Source organism: Rutidosis leptorrhynchoides, chromosome 6 (assembly GCF_046630445.1).
Source record: "Rutidosis leptorrhynchoides isolate AG116_Rl617_1_P2 chromosome 6, CSIRO_AGI_Rlap_v1, whole genome shotgun sequence".
NCBI lineage: Eukaryota > Viridiplantae > Streptophyta > Magnoliopsida > Asterales > Asteraceae > Rutidosis > Rutidosis leptorrhynchoides.
The window spans coordinates 126555633-126571600 of record NC_092338.1 but is presented as its reverse complement, the minus strand read 5'-3'; positions in this window follow the sequence as shown (position 1 = coordinate 126571600).

Sequence of the window (15968 nt, the reverse complement as noted above, 5' to 3'; positions counted from 1 at the left end):
TTTCAATTCATAAACAAACCAAACTACCCGTTACTCGCAACCTTCCTCAATTGTTTCTTTCTTTAATCAAATATGTTATCATTTTAAAACAACTAAAGTGGTGTTTTCTTTTATTGTCGACATCTTTCTTTACTTTTGGACAAATTCATTTCGTGGTAGGCCAAAGGAGATGACAACTACTTGCACCTTTTTCAATTTTTTTGTTGTGTCTGCTTTTGCTCGATTGCACCTACATATTTATTTCGATTGAATTAGTGTGCAATTACCCACTAAACCACTAACTTCTTTATTTAAAGAAAATGATGATGTTGGATGGAAAATCTCATGTCTACTGCTACATCCACTACGTTCTATTATTTAAATCAACAACTTTTTGACTTAGTTTGTGGACTTTGTTCCTAAAGTGAACCGTAAAAGTTATTTAATATTTAGATGGAAGGTTTGCATGAAGCCGTGTACTATGCATGTTAGTTGGGTCTTGAATCGAATAGTTAGGCCTTGGATCGAATTGATGGACTTGGAAATGGATTATGTTAATCTGCTATTCCTTTTAATTTTTTTTTAAAAATCACGAAACCCTCGATGATGAATGAAGGTTATGGTAAAAGGAAATATATAATGAAATGATGAATAGTATGATGTTTACGGTTATGGTGTTGTGAGGAAGACGATGTAAAATGATGATGATGATGATGATGATGATGTTCAGTGATGATAGTGACGATATGATATTGATGATGATGGATGTGGTAATGAAGAAGGAGAAACAGAAAATTCAATATATATAGATTTAAGTGGTGGTTATTAATAGGAAAACAAGAATAGTGTATTGGTTTGATGATGATTCAGGTTGAGCGAATGGTTGCGGGTTCGATCACTGCTGGTGACATATAATTTTTAAAGCTTGTCTTGAGGTAGTTTTTCATTACCAAAAATTATTATTATTATTATTGTTATTAATTATTGATATTATTACTTGTGTAATAATAATAATTATTATTATTATTATTATTATTATTATTATTATTATTATTATAATTACTAACATAAGTATTAATTATCATTTATTATTATTATCATTACAATTAGGATTATTATTATTATTATTATTATTATTATTATTGTAATTACAAACATTGTTATCATTAATAGTATTATTATTAAGTAGTATTATTATTAATATTATCATTAGTAATAAGATTGTTATTATTATTATTTTTATTATTATTATTTTTATTATTATTATTATTATCATATCATTTTTAGAAATATAAGTATTATTATCAATATTATTGTTTTCATTATAAAAATGAAATAACTTATTATTATTATTATTATTATTATTATTATTATTATTATTATTATTATTATTATTATTATTATTATTATTATTATTATTATTATTATTATTATTATTATTATTATTATTATTATTATTATTATTATTAATATTAATATTATTATTATTATTATTATTATTTTTATGATGTAAATTAGTATTATTACTAATATTAATTATACAACTATTGTTATCACAAATATAATTGATATTATCAATATTATCGATATTACTAGTTATTGTTATTATGACCAGTATTATAATTATTATTATTATCAACTTTATTACTAATAAAAGTTACCATTTATTATTACTAGAACAATTAAAAATTACAATTATGACTATTATTATTATTATTATTATTATTATTATTATTATTATTATTATTATTATTATTATTATTATTATTATTATTATTATCATTATTAAGTAATATTATTATTAATATTATCATTAGCATTATTATAAGTCATACTAATACTATAGATCTTACCATTTTAGTATATTAATATTATTATAGAAATGATACAAATTATTGGTACCTTCATAAATATTAGTATTATTAACATTTTATAAATAATAAGAATTATTATTATTAACATAAGTATATTATTAATGTTATTATCATTATATTTATCATTACTAATATTAACTTAGTATAATTAGAACTACTATTTTGATAAACAAATGAAATATATAAATAATTATGTTTAACACATATAACCTAACAAAATATTTTTATATATAAAATGAATATATGAAATATAAATATATTATTAATATAAAAATAATATAATTAATAAGATATATATATATATATATATATATATATATATATATATATATATATATATATATATATATATATATATATATATATATATATATATATATATAAACTTATTCGATTACGATTATGTGATTAATATAAATATAAATGATATAGGTTCGTGAATCCGAGGCCAATCCTGCATTGTTCAGTTGTTCAATGCTGTCATATGTATTTTTACTACAAAATACAGTATAGTGAGTTTCATTACTCCCTTTTTAAATGCTTTTGCAATATATATTTTTGGGACTGAGAATACATGCATTTTTATAACTGTTTTACGAAATAGACACGAGTAATCGAAACTACATTATATGGTTGAATGATCGAAGCCGAATATGCCCCTTTTTGCTTGGTAGCCTAAGAATTAGGGAACATCACTAATTTTGAGAATTAGTGCACCCCTAATTGACGCGAATCCTAAAGATAGATCTATTGGTCCTAACGAACCCCATCCAAAGTACCAGATGCTTTAGTACTTCGAATTCGTTTTTATCATGTCCGAAGGATTTCTCGGAATGATAGGGGATATTCTTATATGCATCTTGTTAATGTCAGTTACCAGGTGTTCAATCCATATGAATGTTTTTTGTCTCTATTCATGGGACGTATATTTATGAGAAATGGAAATGAAAATCTTGTGGTCTATTAAAATGATGAAAATGATCGATTATGATAAACTAATGAACTCACCAACCTTTTGGTTGACACTTTAAAGCATGTTTATTCTCAGGTATTAAAGAAATCTTCCGCTGTGCATTTGCTCATTTTAGAGATATTACTTGGAGTCATTCATGACATATTTCAAAAGACGTTGCATTTGAGTCGTTGAGTTCATCAAGATTATTACTATGTCAACTATAGTTGGATATATTATGAAATGGTATGCATGCCATCAGCTTCTGATGTAATGAAAGTTTGTCTTTTTTAAAAACGAATGCAATGTTTGTAAAATGTATCATATAGAGGTCAAATACCTCGCGATGTAATCATATGTTATTGTATTCGTTCTTATGGATAGGACGGGTCTTTACAGCCAAGGACATGCCATTATGCGACTAGACATTAATGCGCCAGATTATGAAATCAAAGGACAAATCCTACACATGGTAACTAATCAATACCAATATAGAGGTACGCCAAAAGAAGATCCAAATGAACATCTTCGAACATTTAATAGGATTTGTACTCTATTTAAAATCAGAGAAATGTTGACGATGAACAGATCTATCTCATGTTGTTTCCCTGGACTTTAAAGGGAGAAGCCAAAGATTGGTTAGAATCGTTACCTGAAGGAGCGATTGACACATGGGATGTTTTAGTTGAGAAATTTCTTAAAAGATTCTTTCCGGAATCTAAAGCCGTGAGATTCAAGGAGAAATTACCACGTTCATGCAAAAGCTAAATGAAATGCTATATGAGGTATGGATAAGATTTGGAAAAATATTGAGAGGATGTCCTCAACATGGTCTAGATACTGATCAAATAGTGCAAATATTTTACAAAGGCGTCGATGTCACCACACAAAAAGTCATCGACACAGCAGCTGGTGGTTCCATTATGAAGAAAACCGCAACCGAAGCTCACAAGATAAATGATAATACAGCCTCCCACTCTCATGAGTGGCATCAGGAAAAAGATATCTTTCATTTGTCTAAAGCGGCTAGAGCCGATTCTAGCCATGACTTTGATTCTGTTTCTGCAAAAATAGATGCTTTCGAGAGACGAATGGAAAAGATGACTAAAGATATTCACGCAATACGAATCAGTTGTGAGCAATGCGGTGGACCACACTTAACGAAAGATTGTCACGTCGAGCAAACGATGGAACAACGTGAGAATGTTTCCTACATGAACCAAAGGCCAGGAAATAATTATCAAAATAATTATCAACCTCCAAGGCCAAACTTTAATCGAAATCAAAACATTCTTTAGAATCCAAATGGACCCAACTCGTATAACCAACAAGGTCCGAATAACTAACCAACTCAAAACAACACTTTCAATCAACAAAGACCTAGATTGTATAAACCACCACAACAAACCGAAGAGAAAAAGCTAAATCTGGAAGAAATGATGGCAAAGCTAATGGAATCTCAAACACAAACAAATGAGAGGTTTGATCAGTCATTTAGAACTCAACAAGCTTCCATTTTGAATCTTGAAATACACGTAGGTACTCTTGCTAGCATGATGAGTGAGAGGGAATAAGGAAAGCTACCGAGTAATACTGAAGTAAATCCTTGAAATGAAAACGTTAACATGGTGTCAACAAATTCTGAAAAACCAGCACCAGAAGATGGGAAGGTTTTAGATGTGAGTAACAATGAAGAAGTTACGCCACCACCACCACCCGAGTATGTAAAGCCAGTGGTGGCACCATACAGACCACCCATCCCGTTTCCAAGAAAAAGAGTTGAGTATGAGAAAGTAATAGGTAATAAAGTTTGTGATACCTCTGGAAAGAAGAAGAAGAAGAAGAAGAATAAGAAAGTGCAAAAAACAAAAACCGTAAAAATAAACCCGGTGAAGACAGTTCCACCGAAACCTTCACCCATGTTGGGTGATCCGGGTGAATTTATTGTTCCTTGTCTACTTAGTAATTGTGTCATGTATGATGCACTAGCAGATTTAGGTGCAAGTGTGAGTGTTATGCCTCTTTCATTATATAAGAAATTAGGAGTAGGTGAGTTAAGTCTAACGGAAATGAGTGTTCGACTCCTTGATCAAACCATTAAGCACCCAGTTGGAATTGCTGACAACCTACCCATTCAAGTGGGTAATTTAACCTTTCTAGTCGAATTTATTGTCATTGACATAGAAGAGGACTCAAACGTTCCTCTAATTTTAGGTCGACCATTCTTAGCGTCCACCGGGGTGTTATTTGATGTAAGAGAGGGTAGAATGATACTTAGTGATGGTGACAAATCGGTCACCTTTATGATTCGAAAGTCTAAATCTCCACCAACCAAAATCGTTGAACCAATAAAAACGATCGATGAGAAGCATATTGTTTTACCAACTCCAACGGTAGTGCTTAGCAATAATAAAATGCCTAAGTGTGGGAAAAATGAAGTAACACCTAATGATGACCTGATAACAAAGAACCCCGTTGTTGATACAAAATTAAATGAACCCGTTATTAACAGTTCAATGAAAAAACTTATTAAACGAATTTGCGATGCTAGAACCAAGGGGAGCTTTAAGTTATGTAACCGGTTAGTATCCAATCTATCACCCAAAGAAAAGGTAAAACTAGTTGAATTTGTGGATATTACACAGGAATCCGACCAAAGAACCCCGTCATAGATATGCAAGTTGATTATGGTCCAAAAGAAATTGACAATGAAGTTAATCACAATTTCGACACCACAGCTACCTAAGTGTGGGGAGATTCAAATGTTCTAAGAAAAAATGCTGTCTAGAGTTAGTTGTTCTGTTCTCGTGTAGTTCCGAGAATGGAATCCGATTGTTCGTTTCCACTAGCAGACACTAAATAACTAGTTTTCTCCCCCCATTCTGAATTTTTTTTTATTTTGTATGTTTTATATGAAATTAATTTGCTTTTTAAATTTAAGTTTTGTGTGAAATTTAAAAACAAAAATTTGCTTTATTTCATTAAGTTTAAAAAATGATTTCTAAAATTCGTCGTAAGTTAAAGACTAGGTCATGGAACCGAAATTGCTTTACCCAAGGACGGGGCGAAAAATTATATTATCATTATTTTAATATTATTGATCTAAAGTATGCCAAAAATATTATATGAACGTGGGGTTATATACCAAACTTCAAAAAAAAATATGTATATATATGTTATCTATAAAACAGGGTAAAACAGCGCACTTTCAAAGACTGGCATTAAGTTCAGCAAAAGCTATTAATTTTGAGGACAAGACGTAAAATATCAAATGTGATTTAAAACAATATGTTTTTAATCACTTTTCTACACTAATCACCCTCACGAATTTATAATTATAGTCTCATTTCTTGCAAATGAGGGCATTGCAAGATCTTAAGTGTGGGGAAAGGTTATAAATTCTATCGGGTTTACACTTAGTTTAATTGCCAAAATTTTGTGAAAATTTGAAAAATTTTCAACTAAATGAACTCAAAATCATATTTATACATATTTATGAACGATAAAACTAGGTGATAATACCGAAATTATTGTTAACTCGGAGAGAACATAAATTGAGAAACAACCTAAAACGTTTGAATTCATTTAAAATGGAATAAAGGAGAATAAAAAGGCAAAGAAAAGAATAAATAAAAGCTAAGTGTGGGAAGAATTTACCAAGTTCTTTAAAACATATATCACATATTTTGTACAAGATTATTGCAGGTACTTTTGTTTTGGACTAAATTAACTGTTTTATCCGATGAAAGAAAAGAAAAGATGGATCTACACGATTAATCAATTCCATCATTAAAAGGAAGTAAAGTCTTTCGAAAAAGAAATGCGCTTCTTGATTTAGGTCAAGAAGTTGTGTGACGACCCGGAAAATTTCGACTAATTTTAAATCAAACTCTCGATACGATTTAATATTTTGACACGACAAGCAAAGTCTGTAATGTTGAGTCTCAAAAATTTTGAACCGTATTCAAATATCATTTGACCTTCGACTATTCCCGAAAATTCATGAACAATTAATTGTAAATAGATATTATAATAATTATTATTTAAACCATATCTATATATTAATAAAATATATTAAAAATAAATATTAAATGATTGAAATACTCGTTTGATGTTCCGATTGATATTAAGCAAGTTAAATTTAAACATATATGATTTTAAAATAAACGGTGATCCGAAAATGAGTTATATCATTTATAGGCTTAATAAATATATATTTAGGAGATATTTGTTGAATTTTTACACTTAGTATATTTTACTTGTGATTGAGAGCTAATAATTAATTTAATTATAATTTAATAATTTTTAAAAAAAATAATGATCAGAATTATAAAATAATAATAATGTTATTTAATGTAAAAATTTAGAATTTCTTGGAGACTTTTATCCGTCACGGATTAACAACGGAAAATGAAATTTAGTCCGTGATTGGCGATGGCTAACTTAATAACACATTTATATATTTATATTATATTATAATTATTATATTATTATTAAATATTAAATATCTATATGTATTGTTATTCATGTCCGTGAATCATCAAAACAGACAATTCTCTTCACTGCTACTAATTGAAATTATTGATTGAATGATTTGTTTTACTGTTTCAAATCTTCACTTTCAGTTTCATATCCCTATCATTTATGTCAATTTATATAAGATGCATACATATACGGAGTAACTTAGATGAGAGAAAAGGAAAATTAACCATCACCTTTAGTCCCTTTCTACTTCTACTCATTTGATTGCCCATTTAGACAGAGCTTTGGTTAAGGATGTTATCGGGTTAGCAGGATGTCGCGAGTTCAAATCTGGACTTGAGCATTTTTTTTATAAAAGCTTTGGAAGGTCGATTTCATTACCAAAACTTATTATTATTATTATTATTATTATTATTATTATTATTATTATTATTATTATTATTATTATTATTATTATTATTATTAATATTATTATTATTATTATTATTATTGATGTGCGCAGAGGTGTATATGAAATAGCTTATATTTTACTAGGAAAAACTATTAAATACGATACAATTTTACACAAGATATTTATTTATTTATAGAATGGATATACTTAAACCTTGCTACAACACTTATAGGTAGTGTACCTAATCGTACAGTAGTGTAGTTTTTAGTAAGTCCGGTTCGTTCCACAGGGAATCTTTTAAACAAAGCTTAACGCTATATTTGTAAAGACCCGTCCTAATCCATCCGGACGAAGTCCATATCGATTATAAACGATTCACAACAGTTGATTACATCGCGAGGTACTTGACCTCTATATGATACATTTTACAAACATTGCATTCGTTTTTGAAAAAACAATCTTTCATTTCATCGAAAGTTGACAAATGCATACCATTTCGTAATATATCTTTCTATAATAGACTTAATAATAATCTTGATGAACTCAACGACTCGAATGCAACGTCTTTTGAAATATGTCATGAATGACTCCAAGTAATATCTCTAAGATAAGCAAATGCATAGCGGAAGATTTCTTTCGTACCTGAGAATAAACATGCTTTAAAGTGTCAACCAAAAGGTTGGTGAGTTCAATAGTTTAACATAAATAATCATTTTAATAATTTTAATAGACCACAAGATTTCATATTTCCATTTCTCATAAACATACGTCCCATGCATAGAGACAAAAATATCATTCATATGGATTGAACACCTGGTAACCGACATTCACAATATGCATAAAAGAATATCCCCATCATTCCGGGATCCTCCTTCGGACATGATATAAATTTCGAAGTACTAAAGCATCCGGTACTTTGGATGGGGCTTGTTGGGCCCGATAGATCTATCTTTAGAGTTCGCGTCAATTAGGGTGTCTGTTCCCTAATTCTTAGATTACCAGACTTAATAAAAAGGGGCATATTTGATTTAGATCATTCAACCATATAATGTAGTTTTCGATTACTTGTGTCTATTTTGTAAAACATTTATAAAAGCAGCGCATGTATTCTCAGTCCCAAAAATATATATTGCAAAAGTATTTAAAAAGGGAATAATGAAACTCACCATACTGTATTTTGTAGTAAAAATACATATGACTAAATTGAACAATGCAGAGTTGGCCTCGGATTCACGAACCTATATCATTTGTATATTCATTAATATATATATAATAGTAATCGAATAAATCTTTTTATTATATTTTAATTTATATATTATGTATAGTTGATTTGTGTATATATTCAAATTGATTTATTATTTGTATAGTTATATTAATATGTCCATATTTATATACGTAATTATTTAGTGTTACATTTAAAATCGATAGTTTGTCATTTGTAAGTATTTATATAAATAATCTTAATAAATATGATATATATATATATATATATATATATATATATATATATATATATATATATATATATATATATATATATATATATATATATATATATATATATATATATATATATATATATATAGTTATATGTAGTTTTATTAATATTATAGTGTATGTAAAGAGTATATTTATGTACGAAATATTTATCTATTTGAAAAGATAGTTTTTTGATAAAAATAATGAGTTTCTAATAATAATAATAACTTTATTAATAATAATGATAATAACTGTAGTTTTTAAATGAAACGAAAAGTTTGATAATAATAGTAATGAAAATAATACTTTTGATAAAAAAATAATACCTAATGTTCATAATAATAATAACAACAATCTTTTCATTATTAATGTTAGTATTTATAATGGTACTACATAACGATATTACTAGTAAGGATAATAATGTTAGTAATAAAAATCCTAATTGTAATTGTAACTATAATACTTATATTAATAATTACCATAATAATAACACTTAATTTGATTAATAATAATAATTCTTCTAACATTTTAGGAGTATCAATAATTATCATAATATTAATAATAACAACTAATAATAATAATAATAATGAAATGATAATAATCATAATAAGACTTATAATCATAATAATAACATTATTAGCTAATAATAATAATCCTAACAATAATCATAATCATAATCATAATAATTAATATTAATAATGTTAATAGAACTATAAAAGCAATGATGTATACCCTTTCAAAATTTTGTCTAAAAAGAAATGTCCTTGGTGAGACTCGAACCCGCAACCTCTCAAACCCCCGTAACACTCTGAACCATTGGGCTGCTGCCCAGCTTCTGATTTAAAACCATACCATTTATTTTTAAACCTGATTTAATTATTCCCTTTTTCTTCTCCAATAAATCGATCCCTTCTCCAATCCCAAGTTAATCGACCAGCTTACCATATACAAATTTAGAGTTGTTTTAGACTTGAAAATTAAATATAAAAGGCCTATAATGAATATCTGCTGTTTAAAAAAAATATAAGAAGGCCTGCTAAAAAAATTCAGCGACGGTTTGAAAAAAAAAAAAAAAAAAAGACAAACATTGATTTTGATTTCAGGGTTGTTTTAGACAAAAGTTGTAAAACAAATTATGTTGCAAATCGATCCTAGGAACTGTTGAAATCTTCAATTGAACTTGAATTATCAAAACGTTTACGAATTTCTCGATGAACACCTCGATTGACTTTTTAATCTCAAACGTTTGACTCCGAAATTCGTACTCAATAGGATGAATTAGGTTTTGAAACTTTGCAGAAAGTATCACGACATAAATTAGGTCACTTCTGCATTTTTAGTTTTTGAAAAATGATTCAAATTCGATTGTTGGCTAAAAAGTTCAAGAACAGGGGCGTAAATGGGTTCAGCTCCCTTTTTTCTGTTATTTTTCCTATAGGAACAGATATTTAATTTGGTAAATGAAAATGTTGAGGAGGAAACTGAATGATTCTTTGCTTAATAATACAGATTAACTGATTATTATATAACCAGACAAGGTGAATCGATTGTACAGGAAAATAACAAAAAAAATTTAAAGTGATAGCAATGGCTAACAGATTTAAAGTCAATGTACAGCAAGTATCAAGAAGGAAACAAATAGACACAGTGTTGATCGAGATATCCAACTGATTCCATACTTTTTCGTACGCACACACATTTATATATATTATTAATAATTAATGATTATAATTATATTAATAATACTTAAATTCCTAATAATATTAATAATTAATAATAAAACCAATAATAATAATATTAATATTATCTTTATCAAATATAAAAAAATGATTTTTTTAATAATATTATTGATAATAAGAATTGTATTATTTTCTAATAACTAAACTATTGATAATGATAATAATTTATAATAATAATAATTCTTAATAATAATCTCTAATAACAAATAATAATAATATTGATTAAGATAACAATAATAAATAATCATTAATAATAATTAAAATTTTAATCTTACTACTAGTTATGATATGATCAATGATAACAATAATATTAGTAACACTATTAACATTATAACAAAACCATTGTATCAATTCTTATATTTCTGTATTCTACTTAATAATCATAACACTGATATTTATATTAATTATCTATTCTAATAATAGTAATGAGAGTAATAATGTTATTAGTAAAGATAACAAATTAGATGCATTAAATTTTCATATATACATGTTATCTAATATAACTAATACTGATTTTAATGAAATTAATAATAAATATTACTATAACAATTATATTTTAACTTGTTAATAATCTATTATTAATTATGTAATATTTAATAATCATATAATACTTTATTGATTGATTATTATTTATAAAGTGTATATATATATATATATATATATATATATATATATATATATATATATAATCACATAATAATTATACATGAATTCATGTATAATTATATATATAGATTCACTTTAAATTACACTTAATTATTTTGTATTCTATTTTACATATTTAATTATATTATATAACCTTCAATTATTATTTATATATTTACATTTATTTATATATATAATTATTATTATTTTTATTTACAACAATGGTTCGTGAATCATCGGGAATAGTCAAAGGGTATTTGATTGCATGAATATAGTTTCAAACTTTTCGAGACTCAACATTACAGATTTTGCTTATCGTGTCGGGAGCATATAAAGATTAAAGTTTAAATTTGATCGGAAATTTCCGGGTCATCACAGTACCTACCCGTTAATGAAATTTCGTCCCGAAATTTGAGTGAGGTGGTCATGGCTAACAATAAAAATATTTTCATGACGAATATGAGTCGATAAATTGAGTTTTATCATCATTGAGTAATATGGATAAAAATAATTCATTTATTCGAAGAGTACAAATGAAGCTATCATCAAAGAGTGAAATCGGAACGCAAAGATTCATCTTAACTTTTGATAGAGTCAGGGTTGAATTCAGAAAATAAGGTGCGTCTTAACTTTTGACGTTGTCTTGATTAAATTCCGGAATTCAAGGGATTTAAAGAAAATCTTCGAAATCTAAAAGATTTGATTCTGCGGTGAATAAGGAAAATAAGATCTCTATAATTAAATACCGTGATCTGCCTTGATTACTCTGTCTGATTTTTCCATTATAAATCAAACTCTTCCGTTTCATTATTCTCACCATTCCTATACTTTCTTTCTTAGTCCATACATCCAAAAGATTGTGAAATGCTTAATCCCGTTCTAATCCTTGATGTTTTCTAAATCATCATTTCTATCATTCTTCTTTTTCAACTTCCACCGGAGGAATCTGTTTTCTTCTACTTCGCCCTTGTGTTATAGTGTTTTTAATTCCCACGTGTCTTTATGTTGCGATAAACATTGATATACACGGTTTTTAATTTAGGTGTTGTTATTAAGTTTTATATCTCTCCTTATATCTCAATGTCCCTACTTCTGTCTTCTAGAATCATTGTCATCCACTTTTAATATTCTCTCCTATTTGCTGCGATTTATACTCCAATTTCTATTTCGAAGCTTTGCCCCTTCGTTTCTTCTTCTTGTGATTAAGTACCGCTTGTAAAGGTCCAGAATTCGCAAATATAAATTTCAGAATGAACACAGTTAATGTTCTAGGAAAGAAATGGTAATAGTACAATCTGACTTGTCAAATTACCAGAATATCCGAAAAGATAGAACTATTAAGAAGATATGTTCTTAATATGTTTGGAGATTGGTGAGAATGTAAGAGTCGTGTAAATGGTACATGATGATGGTATGTTCTGTGAATCATCACGTTCCATTAGAAACTCAGCATGACTTACTTTAATATAATCACGTTGATCAAGTGTCATTATATTATACTAACTCATGCATCAGTTCCAAACATTATTTCAATAACATTCACATTTTAGGCTCGAAAGTTTACAGAATATAGAAACTAACAGTTTCTATATGCTGTAACATTGATAGCACAAAGAGATAAATGATTTCAGATAAGAATAGTTATGAAAATATCTTCAGAAATATGGAGGATATTTATAAATAGATATACGATGATATCTTGGAATTTCTAATATCGATGGATGATGAAGAAGATTTATCCGTAAGGGTTTAGATTCGGAAGCAAGGTATTCGCTAAAGATTTCATCAGAAACAGAATCATTTGGATTCTTTAAAGTCAAACTTATTCCTTGTGATTTGTCCACGGCTTCCTTCATAGTTTTGCATAATCCACTTTTCGGTACTAAATTTTCTATTGAATGTTTCCAATATAATGTTACACAGGAAGCACGGAGAGGTATATAATTTCGGACGAGAATATTTATGAAAATATCCTCAGAAATATCGAAGATATTGATGATGATATTTTAGAATTTCTAAGTTCGATAGTTGATGGAGAAAAATTTTCCGTAAGATTTTAACATGACTTCAGAGCAAGATATTCTCTAAAGATTTCAACGGATCCAGAATTATCTGGATTCTTTGAATATAGGGTATGGTCCTTGTATTTGTCCTTGGTCTCCTTCATGGTTAACTCTATCCGTTTTCCAGTTCCAACATTTCTGAGCTTTTCCAACATATTATTCTTTATTATCAAACTTCTGACGACTAAGGTCGTTTACAGTTGCCCGCAGTTTCTGCTGCTTCATTCCGTTTTTTCAAAGTTCAATGTATTGATTCGTAGGCCGGGTTGCTTTTCAAAATTTCAGAATTGAAGGTCGTAATTCTAGGAGATAATTGTTATATGTATACATATAACTATTGATGTAGAATTACTACGAAATTCGAAATACCGATTGCTGATTCTCGGTAATTGGTATGGCAATTATTGTTACAGGGTATAGAGGTATACATGATGGGGTTTCAATGAATATAATGATTCTTCGGAAAGTCCAAATTCATTGAAGTTGCTGGTAAGTTTACTGCTAATGTGATGGAATATAAACGGTTCCCCGGTAACGATGACGACTGGCAAACTTATATATCGAGGTTATAATAAGGTTGTTTCGAACGAAAAATTGAAGTTGACTTGTTGGAGCTGTGACAAAATTTACTACCTTGAAAAGGGATTGTAAATTTATTTTGGGTAATAATAATGCTAAGGGATCTAACACAGATACATGTTAAATGTTTACTCAGGTTCCGAGAGTTTTCAGGTGCATAGTTATGTGCATCACTCTTCCCTTCCGTAATTGATGTGCGGTTGGTTCATCCTCTCGATTGAGATGTTTTCAAGAATCGTGAAAGGTTTGAACGCAGATTGTAATTGTGATGATACGAATGAGGTTTAAAATGAAATCAAGTAGCAAACTTGAAGAATTGTTTAGTTTCATATATTATAAACAATATTTTAATTCATTTTAATTGTCCAGTGTTGGTAGTCCACAGTTGATAGTCCACAGTAACAGTCCAGTAATTCATGTATAGTTTAATATATAATATTCGAATTAATTAATACGTATCGTGACCCGTATACGTCTCAGACTCGATCACAACTCAAACTATATATAGATATATAGATGGGTCGATATGATATGTCAAAACATTGTATACGTGTCCCGATATTTAAAATGCGTAAATAACAGAATGACGATAAATAAAGTGCGTAAAATAAATAACAGAAATTAAATGACGATAAATATAATTGCGAGAATGTAAATTGCGAGAATGTAAATTGCGATAATTAAATTGTGATAAATAAAATGTAACCAGTTAGCTAGGAACAGTTAGCTAGGATCTTGTTAGCGTGGTTTCTTAACAAAATTTCATATTGTTAATTAGTCTGTTTCTAATCAATTTTTATTGTGTCAATTATTTCTTCATTATGCCACTTGTAGGATTCTGATAGGTCAAAATCCAAATTTAAAACTGAATGAAAATGGTTATTCTGCAGTGACAGATACGGATACCGGTGGATGTAAGTAGGATAGTGAATGACTGTTGAATCAGATTCGAAGAATGTACAGTGTAACTTATTAATGCGAAATCTAAATATTCCTCGGGTATTACCTACCCGTTAAAATATTTTCACAATTAACACTTTGTACGAAAGAATTTTTAATTACAATCTTTATGAAAAATATATATACATATACATTTTCTTCAGATGTAATCATAGATTCATTGAGTTAATATGATATTAAACTCATTTAGTTTTCGGTTGGAACTAGAATAAAAAATCTCTAAAACTTTAGAGATTACATATTCGCCATGTCAAACGAAGATAAATGAGGTAGAACGGTACGTAGAACGAAGATCATACTCGAAGTACAGATATTGATATTGAAGCATGGATTGTTGATGGTACTGGTGCTGTTACTGATGGTACTGTTGGTGCCGGTGATGTTGCTGAAGCTGGTACATTTTGCACCATATTCTCCAAATTGATTTTTCGATCGCGAAGTTCATTGACTTATTACTCCAGGATGATTGTCGGTCAGAACGAGCGGATGAATAAGGTTCAGAATTGTGGATAGAATATAATCTTGTCGAGTTACCCTGGAAATGAGACTGAAAATGGTGTCTCGAACAGGTTCGCCAGTAAACGCTTCAAGTTCATTGTCAAGAGGTGAATTCGGTTGGTGGAAGGGATCGCCTTCATCGCGTCTCCGTTGATTGAGCCAACTACGAACTCATCAGATGAATTGGGGATAGCTGGTTGATTGAGTCATTCTGGTGACGCTGCTTTCGGAGCTGGAGTGGGACTCCATTTCGGAATCCGAGGGACTTGAACTAGTTGTAGGATTTATCTTGTACGATCAGATGAAGGATTTTTGATAAGAAATAGA